At 43.6% G+C, this 13123-nt stretch overlaps 1 protein-coding gene across 1 annotated transcript in view; it reads right to left on the bottom strand.

Moving 5' to 3' along the window:
• The window catches only part of LOC139277062 (regulator of G-protein signaling 20-like), a 189674-nt gene extending 178740 nt beyond the window's left edge, over positions 1–10934 (bottom strand). Inside the window, exon 1 of the mRNA XM_070895075.1 lies at positions 10751–10934. The gene's annotated coding sequence lies outside the window, so the exon portion shown is untranslated. The remainder of the gene's footprint in view (positions 1–10750) is intronic.
• Positions 10935–13123: the final 2189 nt, after the last annotated feature.

Here is a 13123-nt window from a genome sequence, read left to right as displayed (position 1 = left end):
CCACACGTGGGATCTAGCTATCGCTTTCATCATTACGATGCCTGGGTGAGTACTGTGGAGGTCACTGATGAAAGTGTCCCTGCCCTTCTTGGGGACCACTACCCGATTACCCCACAGAAGGCAGTCTGTCTGTATAGACATTTCTTCTTTGCGCCACTGATACGGCTTTATCTCTTCTTGCATTTCCACTGGGATACTGGACCAGCTACCGTGAAGCACACAATTTTTTACTAGGGACAGTAAGGGGTCCTGACTCATCCAGGTTCTAATCTGTCGGGCTGTGACGGGTGATTGCTTACTCTCGAATGCTTCCATAACCATGACTAAATCTGCGGGCTGTGCCATTTCCACCCCTGTGGTGGGCAATGACAGCCTACTGAGAGCATCGGCACAGTTTTCTGTGCCTGACCTGTGGCAGATGGCATAGTTGCATGCGGACAATGTGAGCGCCCATCTCTGGATGCAGGCCGATGCATTCATATTTGTCCCCTTACTTTCGGAAAATAGGGATATCAGTGGCTTATGGTCAGTTTCCAATTCAAATATGAGCCCAAACAGACATTGATGCATTTTCTTTACCCCATAAACACACGCTAACGCTTCTTTTTCCAGTAATGCTGTGGGCTCTCTCAGCCTTATACAGACTTCTGGATGCATAAGCAACCGGTTGCAATTTCCCAGATTCATTAGCTTGTTGCAATACACACCCGACGCCATACGACGACGCATCACATGCTAGTACCAAACCCTTACATGGATCGTACAACACAAGCAATTTGTTTGAGCATAACAATTTTCTTACTTTTATAAAGGCATTTTCTTGGCTTTTGTCCCATACCCATTCATCTCCTTTATGCAGGAAGCTCCGTCACGTTCTGTGGCCTCGGTGCATTCGCGATTGCCTCCGTCTTCGAATCGGTGGGCTTGATGCCGTCCGCCGCGATTCTTCTCCCCAGGAACTCCACTTCAGGTGCCAGGAAAACGCACTTCGAGCATTTTAACCCGAACTCAACGCGGTTGAGTCGACTAAGAACCTCCTCCAGGTTTTGCAGATGCTCGACTGTGTCCCGACCTGTAACCAAGATGTCGTCCTGGAAGACCACCGTGCACAGGACCAACTTCAGTAAGCTTTCCATGTTTCTCTGGAAAATCACCAAGGCTGATCGAATTCCAAACGGGCATCTGTTGTAGATGAAGAGACCTTTGTGCGTGTTGATGCAGGTGAGGCCCTTCGATGATTCCTCCAGCTCCTGCGTCATATAGGCCGAGGTCAAGTCCAGCTTCGTGAACGTCTTTCCTCCCACCAGCGTAGCAAAAAGATCATCAGCCTTTGGTAGTGGGTATTGATCCTGCAGGGAGAAACGATTGATAGTTACTTTGTAATCACCACAGATTCTGACGGTGCTGTCTCCCTTGAGGACTGGAACAATTGGACTGGCCCACTCATTGAATTCAATTGGCGAAATGATGCCCTCTTGTTGCAGCCAGTCTAGCTCGATCTCTACCATTTCTCTCATCAAGTATAGTACTGCTCTCACCTTGTGATGGATGGGTCGCGCCCCCGGAATTAGGTGGATCTGCACTTTTACTCCTTGGAACTTCCCGATGCCTGGTTTGAACAGCGAAGGGAACTTGTTTAAGACCTGGGCACACGAAGTGTCGTCAGCAGATGAGAGCGCGTGGACGTCGTGACAGTTCCAGCGTATCCTTCCCAGCCAGTTCCTGCCGAGCAGCGTGGGTCATCGCCCGGTACCACCCAGAGTGGTAGCTTGTGCACCGCTCCATCGTAGGAGACCTTTACAGTAGCACTGCCAATTACGGGAATCAGTTCCTTTGTGTAAGTTCTCAGTTTCGTGCGAATGGGAGTCAAGACTGGCCTTGAGGCCTTGCTGCACGAAAATTTATCTAAAGTCTTTTTGCTCATAATGGACTGGCTCGCGCCCGTGTCCAGCTCCATTGACACCGGGAGTCCATTTAATTCAACCTTCAGCATTATCGGGGACACTTTGTGGTAAATGTGTGCACCCCATATACCTCTGCCTCCTCGGTCTGCGACTCTGGTTCGTCGTGATCTGCCATGGATCTGTCCTCCTCTGCAACATGGTAGTTTGCAACATTAACAGGGTTTGCAGCTCGCCTGCACATACGTTGGAGGTGTCCCATTGTTCCACAGCCCTTGCAAACGTACCCTTTGAAGCGGCAGGAATGGAAATGATGATCACCCCCACAGTGCCAACAAGGTGTTAATGGCCTTGCATGTATCACCCTTGATGGTGGACTCTGAGACATCTGCGGACGTGCAGCTGCAGGCATGTGGGGCCTGCCCTGTACATTGCGATTTGAAAACAACATCACTTTGTTCATAGTACTTGTAGCGACACTCATGTGCTGAGAGATTTGCTTAGTATTGTCACTGGTGGCAATGAACACCTGAGCTATCGCTATGGCTTTACTCAAGGTTAGGGTCTCTACAGTCAAAAGTTTGCGAAGCATCACTTCATGGCCAATGCCAAGTATGAAAAAGTCTCTGAGCATGTGCTCCAAATGTCCTTCAAATTCGCAATGTCCTGCAAGGTGTCTTAGCTTGGCGACATAACTCGCCACTTCCTGGCCTTCAGACCTTTTGTAGGTGTAGAACCGGTACCTCGCCATCAGAATGTTTTCCTTCGGGTTCAGATGCTCCCGAACCAGTGTGCACAAATCATCGTACGATTTCTTTGCGGGTTTCGCTGGAGCAAGCAGATTTTTCATAAGACCATACGCTGGTGCCCCGCAGCAGTAAGGAGAATCGTCCTTTGTTTGGCAGCGTTCGCTTCTCCTTCCAGCTCGTTGGCCATGAAGTATTGGTTGAGTCGCTCCACGAAAGTTTCCCAATCATTTCCCTCTGAGAATTTCTCCAGGATTCCCAGTATTCTCTGCATTGTACATAACAACTGGCAACGGAATACATCATCGTTGTATCTCATCGCCAGTTGTTATGTATGAATAAAGAATCTGGCTGGATACTGTGAGCTCAAAGTAAAGTGTGACCTTAGTCTTTTATTGCAGGTCTCCAGAGTGCCTCTCCAGCCTGTGAGGCCTCCTTACGTACCTGTGCTCCCAAGGGATTGTGGGATCCCTTGGGACTCCAGAGGACGAGCCTTCTGGTGGCTACACAAGGTATATAGAGGTTTACATATATAACACCAGTTTTATGAATACACCGCCAAGTGTCTGGGAGAAGCCACTAAACAAACTACTGATGCCAGTAAGGCACGGACACTGTTAGAAACACAGATACAGGATTTAAAGATAGAATCAAAAGAAAAGGAGGCACAAATAAATCAATTAGAACAGGGAGTCCCAGGATGAGTGGAAAAATATTAAAATTTTGGGGGAATAATGAAATATCATGATGCCACATTAGAATGGATTAAAGCATTCATATCAGAACAAGTAAAATGAGACCGTATGAAATATGGGATATGTAGTGAAAGGATTATATGAAAGGTCAGAGTAAATTGAGTCATCTATGGACAATGACCCTGAAACAAGCTTGCGCCCTATCAGAAGTAAAACAGAAGTTTCACATCCCGTATCACCCACAGAGCTCTGGGATAGTGGAAAGAATGAACCGGATGCTTAATGCGGCAGTGGCTAAGGCAATAACAGAAACAGGGAAGGGCTGGGCTACAGAACTGTGTAAATAATTATAAAAACAGAAAATGTTTAAATCTCAGCGGGTCAGGCAGCATCTGTGGAGAGAAAGCAAAGTTAACGTTTCGGGTCGATAAACAATTACATGGGTTGCGAAAGGAATTAAGAGACCAGCAGATAATACGGGACCTAGAAAGCCAGAACACTGGGACAGACATCAAGGTACCAGAGGTAGGAAGTCAGGTACAGATGCAGCATCTAAAATCCGGAACTCTCAGGATCGAGGCTGTTCCGAACTTCATGTTTTTCCGGATTTTCGAACGTGTTTCTGATGTCCGAAGTCCAGAAACGCCCGAGCACAAGATTTTGGAATGTCAGAGGCACGTCCTGAGTTCAGAAATGCCTGGGCCCAGGTTTTTGGACGTCATTTCTGTTTTTTGGATGTCACTTTGTAGTTCTTCTCTTCGCATGCCTTGTAGTCCTCGCTTCTTCGCAACGCATCATGTCTCCTTCTCTTGTTTTTGTACCTGTGTGTTTTTATTTTGGAAGGTAGTCTGAAGCCCTGTACACCTATACCTGTACAAGCCGCAGAATTTGGTTGGTTATGGCCGGAGGGGACTTATGTGCGGAGCTTGGTTGGTTCTGGCCAAAGCGGCTTGTGTGCTGTGCAGAGTTGGTTATGGCCGGAGGGGACTTATGTGCGGAGCTTGGTTGATTCTGGCCGAAGGGGACTTGAGTGCGGACCCAGGAGCAGCGGTGCGGTGACTGTGAAGACCCGACCTGGAACAGACAGGATTGGAGTTTTTATTCTTGCAATTTTTGTTAGTTGGATTTCATTTTTTGACTTTTTCCTGGGCCCAGCTGCCGGTGGTAATGGTTTGGCAGGGTGTCCGGATTCAGAAACATCTTGCGGATTCTGGCCGACACTGTCATGGATTATGCCAGAGTCCGGAACATTCTGGATTCCAGAACTTCGACGCTGCATCTATAATGGTAAAAATCCTACCCACCCGTGCGGGGTTAGCACCTAGATGGCAGGGACCATATGAGGTAATAATGACTTGTGATACATGTGCATGCGTAGAAATGCAGGGGAAAGAACGATGAAAACATTGGTCTCAGGTTAAACCTTATGACTTATCTTCTGTTTCTACCAGCAGGAAGGCAAACAGTAGCTCGCTTAACTATTTTGTTTCAGAAAGATCGCAATGGCGGCCTGGTGAATGATGCGACGGTAACCCCAGCAATTAACTGTTGAATAATATCAACAGATTCGCGTGTGTTTTGATATCCACAGGATGATCACCTTAAAGGTATTAATACCGTAACCCACGGGATGCTCCACGGAGAGGCAGAAGTTAAACGTACCAATGCAGACACGGACAGTTGCACTTCAGTTACCCTGACTTTTACTGGGGCCATGGTGGAAATATGGGAAAACAACTGTATTCTAACGTACCATACCGAACAGTGCAGGTAGTAATAAAGCTGACCAAGCTAGAGTTACCCGGTTGGTGCCCAGACCACATATGAAATATGTATAAGACCATGAAGAATTGAGTTCTCTTAGGATCAAGGAAGAAACAAGGGGAGATCAAGGGTTAGGAGGGGGATTACAAATGATGCCCTAACAGGATACAACACTGGGGTCTCTACTGTCAATTCTTTTGATTTTGTCGTGGTCCAGTATAATCTAGATGACCTGAGGGCCAGGTTGTGAAGCTTATGGACACAGAGTAGTGAGATACAACAGAGTGCAGCTCAGATAGGAGAAGAATAGGGAGATTATTAGGAGACAAGGTGATAGTTTTAGAGGCACACACCTGGGCCATAAATCAAGTAACTGACCAATTACAAAATGCCTTAGTCTGACAAGGCTGCACTTCAACATGTAACATGTACGCAACATGGTTAGTAGAGGATATCAAGAATAACCTGAGGCAGATTAACCACGGGGAAATACAAAATTGAATATCAAATTGAAACCTCACAGACAGGGGCAATCAGGAAGACAGCAAGAACCAAATAGAAGCTTGCACATTGCGGGCCATGACCAAGGTACATAATATAAAAGAGGCATGCAATCACCTGCAAGCAGAGTACTTGGGATAGTACTAGCAGTACCCCAGTTAGACGGACAGAAGCCAGCTCCTCTGTGTGCCGTGGAAAATGTGGGAGTTGTACGGGACGAATTCCTGATACAACACTTCCAATCTTACCAGTGTGCTACAATCGTGAGCAACGAGATGGTGGGAGTGGATTAAGTTGTTGTCGCACTTGTGGTACCACGGTTGTCTGTCCACACCCAGTCGGTACGGGAAATAAGGATAAATACGGGTTCACTCACGTCAAGATCCGGGAATTGACATACCATGAAACTCTTGTTGCACCTCGCGACGAGGGAAAATATTTTGTGACCATGAGCGAAACCGCCTTCATGTACAGTACTGCGATATGTGTGATTGAAAACTCAAGCTTTTGCTATAAGCCACAGTTTCCCACAGTCATCATCATACATGCTGATGGTGGACTGGGCGATGTGAGCCAGTTCCTAGCCCCAACGATGGCGCCGATTCCACATCTGAAGGAGTACCTGAAGCTACTGAGGAATCGGGCTCAGACTATTGTTAACCACTACCGCATCATTAAAGAAGAAAGTAAGGAATTGAAGAAGATCTCCGAGACAGTATGTGGTAGGAAGATATTTGGAATTTTGTACTTGACATTAACATTCACCCATGGATTCAAATTGCCTCCCACATATTAGTGGTGGTACAATGTGTTCTGGTAATAACATTGCTAATTGATTGCCGTATGAGACGTGGAAAGCGGGAAGCACAGATTGGAAGTCAGATGAGTGAGGAGTATGAAATGTTGCTGGGGAAAATTGAAGAGAAGTATGCAGACTTAGAAAAAAATTAGGAAAAAAAAAAAAGAGATGGGAAAACCAGGAACAGATATAAGTAGCATGACCTTGATATTAACCTATGGACCGCATGTCTGGCCAGCATAACGGGTGCCCGGACGGGGAGAACAAAGCCATGTTGGGTGTAGATAGGTTGGCCATCTTGGATCGGGCTGACCAAAGGCAAAAAGGGGGAATTGTTGTAGGAAAATAGCATGATGGAAATTCAATCAAGAAAGTTGAAAGGGAAATACTGATCTAGTTGCAGAATGCAGACAGAATACTGATCTAATTAACAAATTGCCATTGTCACTATTTCTGAGGTAACGGCTCAAGAATGTGAAGTCAGGTGGACAAACAAGGTAAATAAGCCAGACGTACTAAATGGATTAAAAGCAAGCCAAGAACCTTCGACTATCGATAGATACACAACTATAATATAATCAAAGAGAAAGAATGTGAGCCACGCCCTGGGGACCGCCCTCAGGAGCATCATCATCATCATCCTAGGCAGTCCCTCGAAATCGAGGAAAACTTACTTCCACTCTAAAAGTGAGTTCTCAGGTGACTGTACAATCCAATACGGGTATTACAGTCTCTGTCACAGGTGGGACAGACAGTGGTTGAAAGAAAGGGTGGGTGGGGAGTCTGGTTTGCCGCACGCTCCTTCCACTGCCTGCGCTTGTTTTCTGCATGTTCTCGGCAACGAGACTCGAGGTGCTCAGCGCCCTCCCGTATGCTCTTCCTCCACTTTGGGCGGTCTTTGGCCAGGGACTCCCAGGTCGGTGGGGATGTTGCATTTTATAAAGGAGGCTTTGAGGGTGTCCTTGAAACATTTCCTCTGCCCACCTGGGGCTCGCTTGCCGTGTAGGAGTTCCGAGTAGAGCGCTTGCTTTGGGAGACTTGTGTCGATCATGCAGACAATGTGGCCCACCCAATGGAGCTGGTTGAATGTGGTCAGTGCTTCGATGCTGGGGATGTTGGCCTGATTGAGAACACTGATGTTGGTGTATCTGTCCTTCCAGGGGATTTGTAGGATCTTGTGAAGACATCGTTGGCGGCATTTCTCCAGGACCAGGAAAGGTATAAGAATGTAACCATTTCTGTATTCTGCAGAGTGCTCCACCTTGAGCGGTCGAGAGAGGCTCAAGAAGTAAGGACCTGATGTTGAATTAAGACCTACCCGATTCGACTCATTAGAAGAACCAGAGGTGGTCTCGGTTGAAAGGTCCCGTCTCTGAAGTGTTACCTCAACAGATATAATTAAGTTTGAAGCTATTAGTCAGATATTAACATTTCATTCGTAATGTTCTATGAATTCATTGCTACCACCCGAGCTACTGATTTCTTACAAAGTCAGGCGATATCAGGTATTTTTAACAATGCTGGAGTAATCTTGAATATATCATTTATTCTACAGATGAACAAGGCCTGAATAATCAAGAGTGAGCTATACAGACCTTCATCATTGGGGCCTCTGCGTTGCACAATTCGCCAGTGAGACTACTACTTGTGCAACAAATGTATTATGCAATAAAACATAAAAACTAACACATTGGATAAATTGCACAAATGATTTAGTGTGGGTTATACTTTTCATATTGCATACAGATACAAATTTGTCATCACTCTATCCATCTGCCCAGACCTCTTCAGTATTCAAACCATTTAGTGGAGTTGATACAAATGCAAGTAGCATAACTTTGGATTGTAGCATATATATTCTCCACTTTTAACTGCTCCAACCTAAGCTGATGCTTAGTTCTCTCCTTGCACAACTTTGTACACAAATAAGAAATGGTGCATTTTACTGAAATATTGATTATGTTTGATGGCAAAATAAAATTAGACTTACAAAGAATTGTTTAAAAAAAGTAATAATAGATGTTAATGCAAAAATAGAAAATACTGACAACACTTAGCAGATCAGGCAGCACCTTGGTTTTGAAGCAAATCTGGTCTGTTCCCTCAACAGATATTACTTGACCTTCTAATAAATGGTTATTAACTTTAAAATGTATTTCTTGCCATTTTCTGTCATTTTTTATTTAATGAACAGTATTGAAGAAACTGGCTTGACTGAGTTTCTGAGCCCAAATATATATATTATAAGTAGACAGTGTCAATAATTCAGGATGCTACAATGATAAAAGTCTTTTCAGCTCCATATTTTAATTCAATTCCCTTCCAGTGTCTGGCCCAGCAAATCGTTCATGACAGTTTCCTGAATGTGTTAAAACAGTAGCTGCTAATGACAAACATTAAACAGAAAGTAAAAAGACAGAAAAATGAGAAAAAAATCTTAAACAGTTCAAGATTATGTTCAACTTACAAAAATTTTTGAAAGCATAGTAGGAGTGAAATTCTATGTTTTGGGAAGGAGAGTGTACAAGAGCTCAGTTTCTCTTTCATCACAATGATGTTCCACCCAAGTGCTGCAATACTTTTTTTGAAAGTTGACCAATATAACCATGTGATATTGGTTTCCCCAACAGCTTTACTGAGACAATATGCATATTTAGTGCCAATACACTTTTGAGAGTATGTTTGCATCTTAGAAGCAAAGCAAGCAAATATGTTGGATTCATTGGAAATTGCAGGCTAAGTCATTGGTTTGTCATAGTGAATTAATTCAAAGCATACAATAGCACTCTTGATTACCCATCTTTGATTGTACTCGTACCCATGGCACTTTAATTGATACGTGATAAGAATCAAGTGTACCTGTGTTCTGCTAATCAGTTCTCTAGACCCAACACACAAGTGTGGTAAGCATTACCTGCAGTTTCCTATCTCTGCATCCTGTTATCACATTGTGTTAAATGGGTGCATGTACTATTATAATATTGTCCTTGTTCACCTAAGAAATAACTAGATCTATACTAGTCCCATATAGTGACACAACACATATGCCACATCAGTGACAACCTAAGGCGAGATGCTTGTATAACAGCCCAAAGAGTAATCTGCAAGATCTACTATTCATCAGCAAAATTGAATACAGTACATTAACAAGCTCTAGTTATTTGAATATCCTCAAATAAATGCTGAATAAGTTTGTACATTGAACAACATGGAATTTGTAGCATCATGAAAATGCCTTGCACTTTATAGAATCTAAGTGGTGAACTTCAATTTCCCCTCCCATTCGTGTCACTATAACTGCTACGATTTCCATACCTTCTGAGCACCTTCATTTTGACGATGTCCCATTCTTTTCCGAAAAGAAGAATCAACCAAATCCCAACGTCTTATCTCAAATACACCAAATCTCATGACTTCATTAAATGGTATATTTTGTATCAAACAAATGAAAGGGTGGAATCGCAAAACACCCCCCCCCCCACAAAAAAAAGGTTCCCCGAGCTACAACGAAGCATGAGACAATTTTGACTACAAATGGACACTTGTTGAGAAATGTTGCCATTGGCATTGTTGCAAGGTGTGTAGGGGATGGGGAGGCTGGCGCGTGGATGCACATCAAGGCACGGGGCGAGCCTGCTGCTGGAGCGTGGCGCCGGCACCAGCCCCGGGATCCGCCACAAGTGGGAGCGGCGCGCGCTCTCCTGTAGCTAGCAGCAACAGGGGAAAGGCCAGCTCCGTCCAGCAAAAGTGCGGCAACTTGCAATGCTGCGCGCTACCCTGTTTTAACTTCCCAATCCAGTCACTGGACACAACACACAACCGAGCCAACCTGTTTGACTCCCTCCCCTTCCAATTTAAGCTTTAAAAAACGGTGGCAATTGGGGGGGAAACACACACAGATATACACACACAAGAGACTGGCAAATGGTCGCGAATTTTAAAAATAAAATATCGGTGCTCTCGCTATTGGCGGGCATGCAGCAACAGCTAAGAGATAGTTCTGCATTTTACGATGCACAGGTTAACACGCAAGAAATGTTAATTGACATACGACATAATCAACAAAACGTTGGAAGATAATAAATGGTACACCCCACTCCGTGTTTCTATGGGAGCATTCTTATTAAAACAAAATAAAACCATGCAAACATCTAAAATGATGGGTTATTTGCCTGCAACGCTGTGTATATTGACCTGCACCACACAAAAGGAAGACTTATCAAAGACTAGGGGATCTGGAGCGAATACATCCTCTCAGGCTCAGCCTTAAAATTGACAGATCCAATCCCTGGCTACATATGATTGGAAAAAATGTCAGCAAGCAAAGATTAAGATAATACTCACAGTTTTTCATTAAAATTCGGTGTATGGCTGTTTCGTTTTCGAAAGCACATCCGTTTTTTTTAAGTCAGATCGACACCCAGGGCGGCTGGCATAGATCCGCTGCGCATGCGTTTCAAAGCGATTGACTTCCTCGCAGTTGTGCGGTTATACGTCAAAGAGTGTGAGTCGAGGAGCTCTGATCTTGAACAAGGTTTCTCCAGGTCTCAGAGTCTCACCGCCTTTCCTCGTACGTTCTGTTAACAACATGCAGCAAACCAAAGTTCCACTTTCAGTTTTGGCGCATTTTAAGAGAGGACCCCCCCCCCCCCCCAAATAAACAGTCGTGCATAAAAATTGGGCGCTATTTTATTTTGGGAAAAACAATGAATTCTTTAAGAAGTTTAAGGAAGGAAGATAACAGGGTGCCTTTCGATGTTCCGGCGCACTGATGTCAGAACACATCCGAGGGTGATGACCGATGCATACCTTTAATGTGAAGTGAAAGCAAAATAACTTAAAACTAGTAGATATGTTGAATAATTAAACGCCAGCAAACAGCTTCACCCCGCTTCTTTTGTATGGAAGTTTTGCGTTTCACAGTAAGACTCAAATCTAAAGGACAAAAACTCATCAGGAATAAAGGGAATGTTTTAAAATAGGTCTGTTATTGATACTATTTGAATATAGAGAGAAAACTAAAGAATATAGATTCCCTTCTTTACCACGTATCGATGTGTATATACCCAACGAACCCCTTTTCATTCGAGCAGAACTATTAACAATTCTAAAAAATTCCAAAGCTAATACTAACATAAAACAGAAGCGATAAAAGACTAAGCAGTGCATCCAATCATTTATAAATTAGCAGTTATCGGTATAATTAACGATGCACTTATACTGCACAAGTTTATCGTGGAAGGCTTCTCACCAACACTAAACGTGGTGTGAAATGAATGTTAATGCCCATACGGAGTCGATTGTAAAAGGGAGTAAGACTACCTCCTCCCGGGAGTGGCAAGTAGAGCCCTGACACCAGATTCAGACTGCAGTTAACTGCAGTGTCCTGCTGAGCCAACCCACCCGACAGTGACAGTATAAATTGGATTTGTATATGTATGTTGGTCAATTCACACTAATAATCCCTTACAAAAAACGGTTAACCTACATGTGTAATACCATTTAAATTTGTTTGCATTATATATACATATATGGTATAAACATTACATTCTTATTCACAATACTATGTTTTTTTAAGTTTATTGCGCTTCGGATTTTGTTTAAAATGGACTAAACAAGGACTAAACAGTATCTATGTTATCATATCGACACGAAAAGATTTCCAGGCTGGTTAAACAGTTCCTTCCATTATCACCAAATAAGCGCTGCGTGCCAACGACTTGAGCTCCAGGCATCAATTTTTGTCTTTCAGTAAACACACAATATTTTGCTTGTTTTCCGTCAAAATGCAATACATTTTTAGGTAGTACAAGTACAAAGAATAATGTGCAATCTCCAAATTAACACAGCACGTTTCAACTATTCGAGAAAGATGAGCCACTTCTATTATACCTGGTATTCTTAAGGTATATTTGAAGTCGCTATTTGCATATATCTGACTCCTTTAAATCACCTGCCGTTGAAAGCACTGGCAAAGCATTTGCACTATCAGAAACACAAGCCACGCTAATTCGACATGTTTCAATGAATTTGTATTTTGGTCGTCGAGAGTTTTAAATTTTAACTTACATAATAATTGTAACATTAAGGTGCATTTCTAGTAATCTGCCCTTTTTTCAAAACCTGTTCACTATTAATATTATTCTAACATTTCAGCAAAGCTTTTTATTTACAAAATAAATGTCCGTGTCAGCAATGCACGTTCAATATTTTACAATTTGTCGGCTTCGTTCCTTATTCCCTACCAACATTAAACACGTAATACCTGAATTAAATTCCAAATTCATTTAACAAATGCGCAAATTCTGTCACCACTTCAAGATCCAAGAACGTTTTTTTTACTTTCAGACTTTCAAATCAAATGCTTTGTGTCTTTAGTCTCAGAAGGTGGCGCCAGACACCGCAAATAAACCCTGCAATCAATTAACCAGCGACCAGTCGATAAATCCAAATACTTCAGAGCTAAATTACTGTATTGTTTTCCGATCTTCCTGATGGGTCTTATGATTCAAAAAGGGAACGTATGTTAGGTTGGAAAGCGATGAAAAGATAGGCAAACATATTTACGGTGGGAGAGTGGGGAGGGAGGAAGGAGGGGTGGGGGACTTGTGGGGAGGGAGGAAGGAGGGGTGGGGGACTTGTGGGGAGGGAGGTGTGGGGGTGTGTGGGGAGGGAGGGGGTTGGGGGTGTGTGGGGAGGGAGTGTGGGAGGTGGGTG

Source organism: Pristiophorus japonicus, chromosome 12 (assembly GCF_044704955.1).
Source record: "Pristiophorus japonicus isolate sPriJap1 chromosome 12, sPriJap1.hap1, whole genome shotgun sequence".
NCBI lineage: Eukaryota > Metazoa > Chordata > Chondrichthyes > Pristiophoridae > Pristiophorus > Pristiophorus japonicus.
This window is presented reverse-complemented; position numbering and strand designations above follow the sequence as displayed.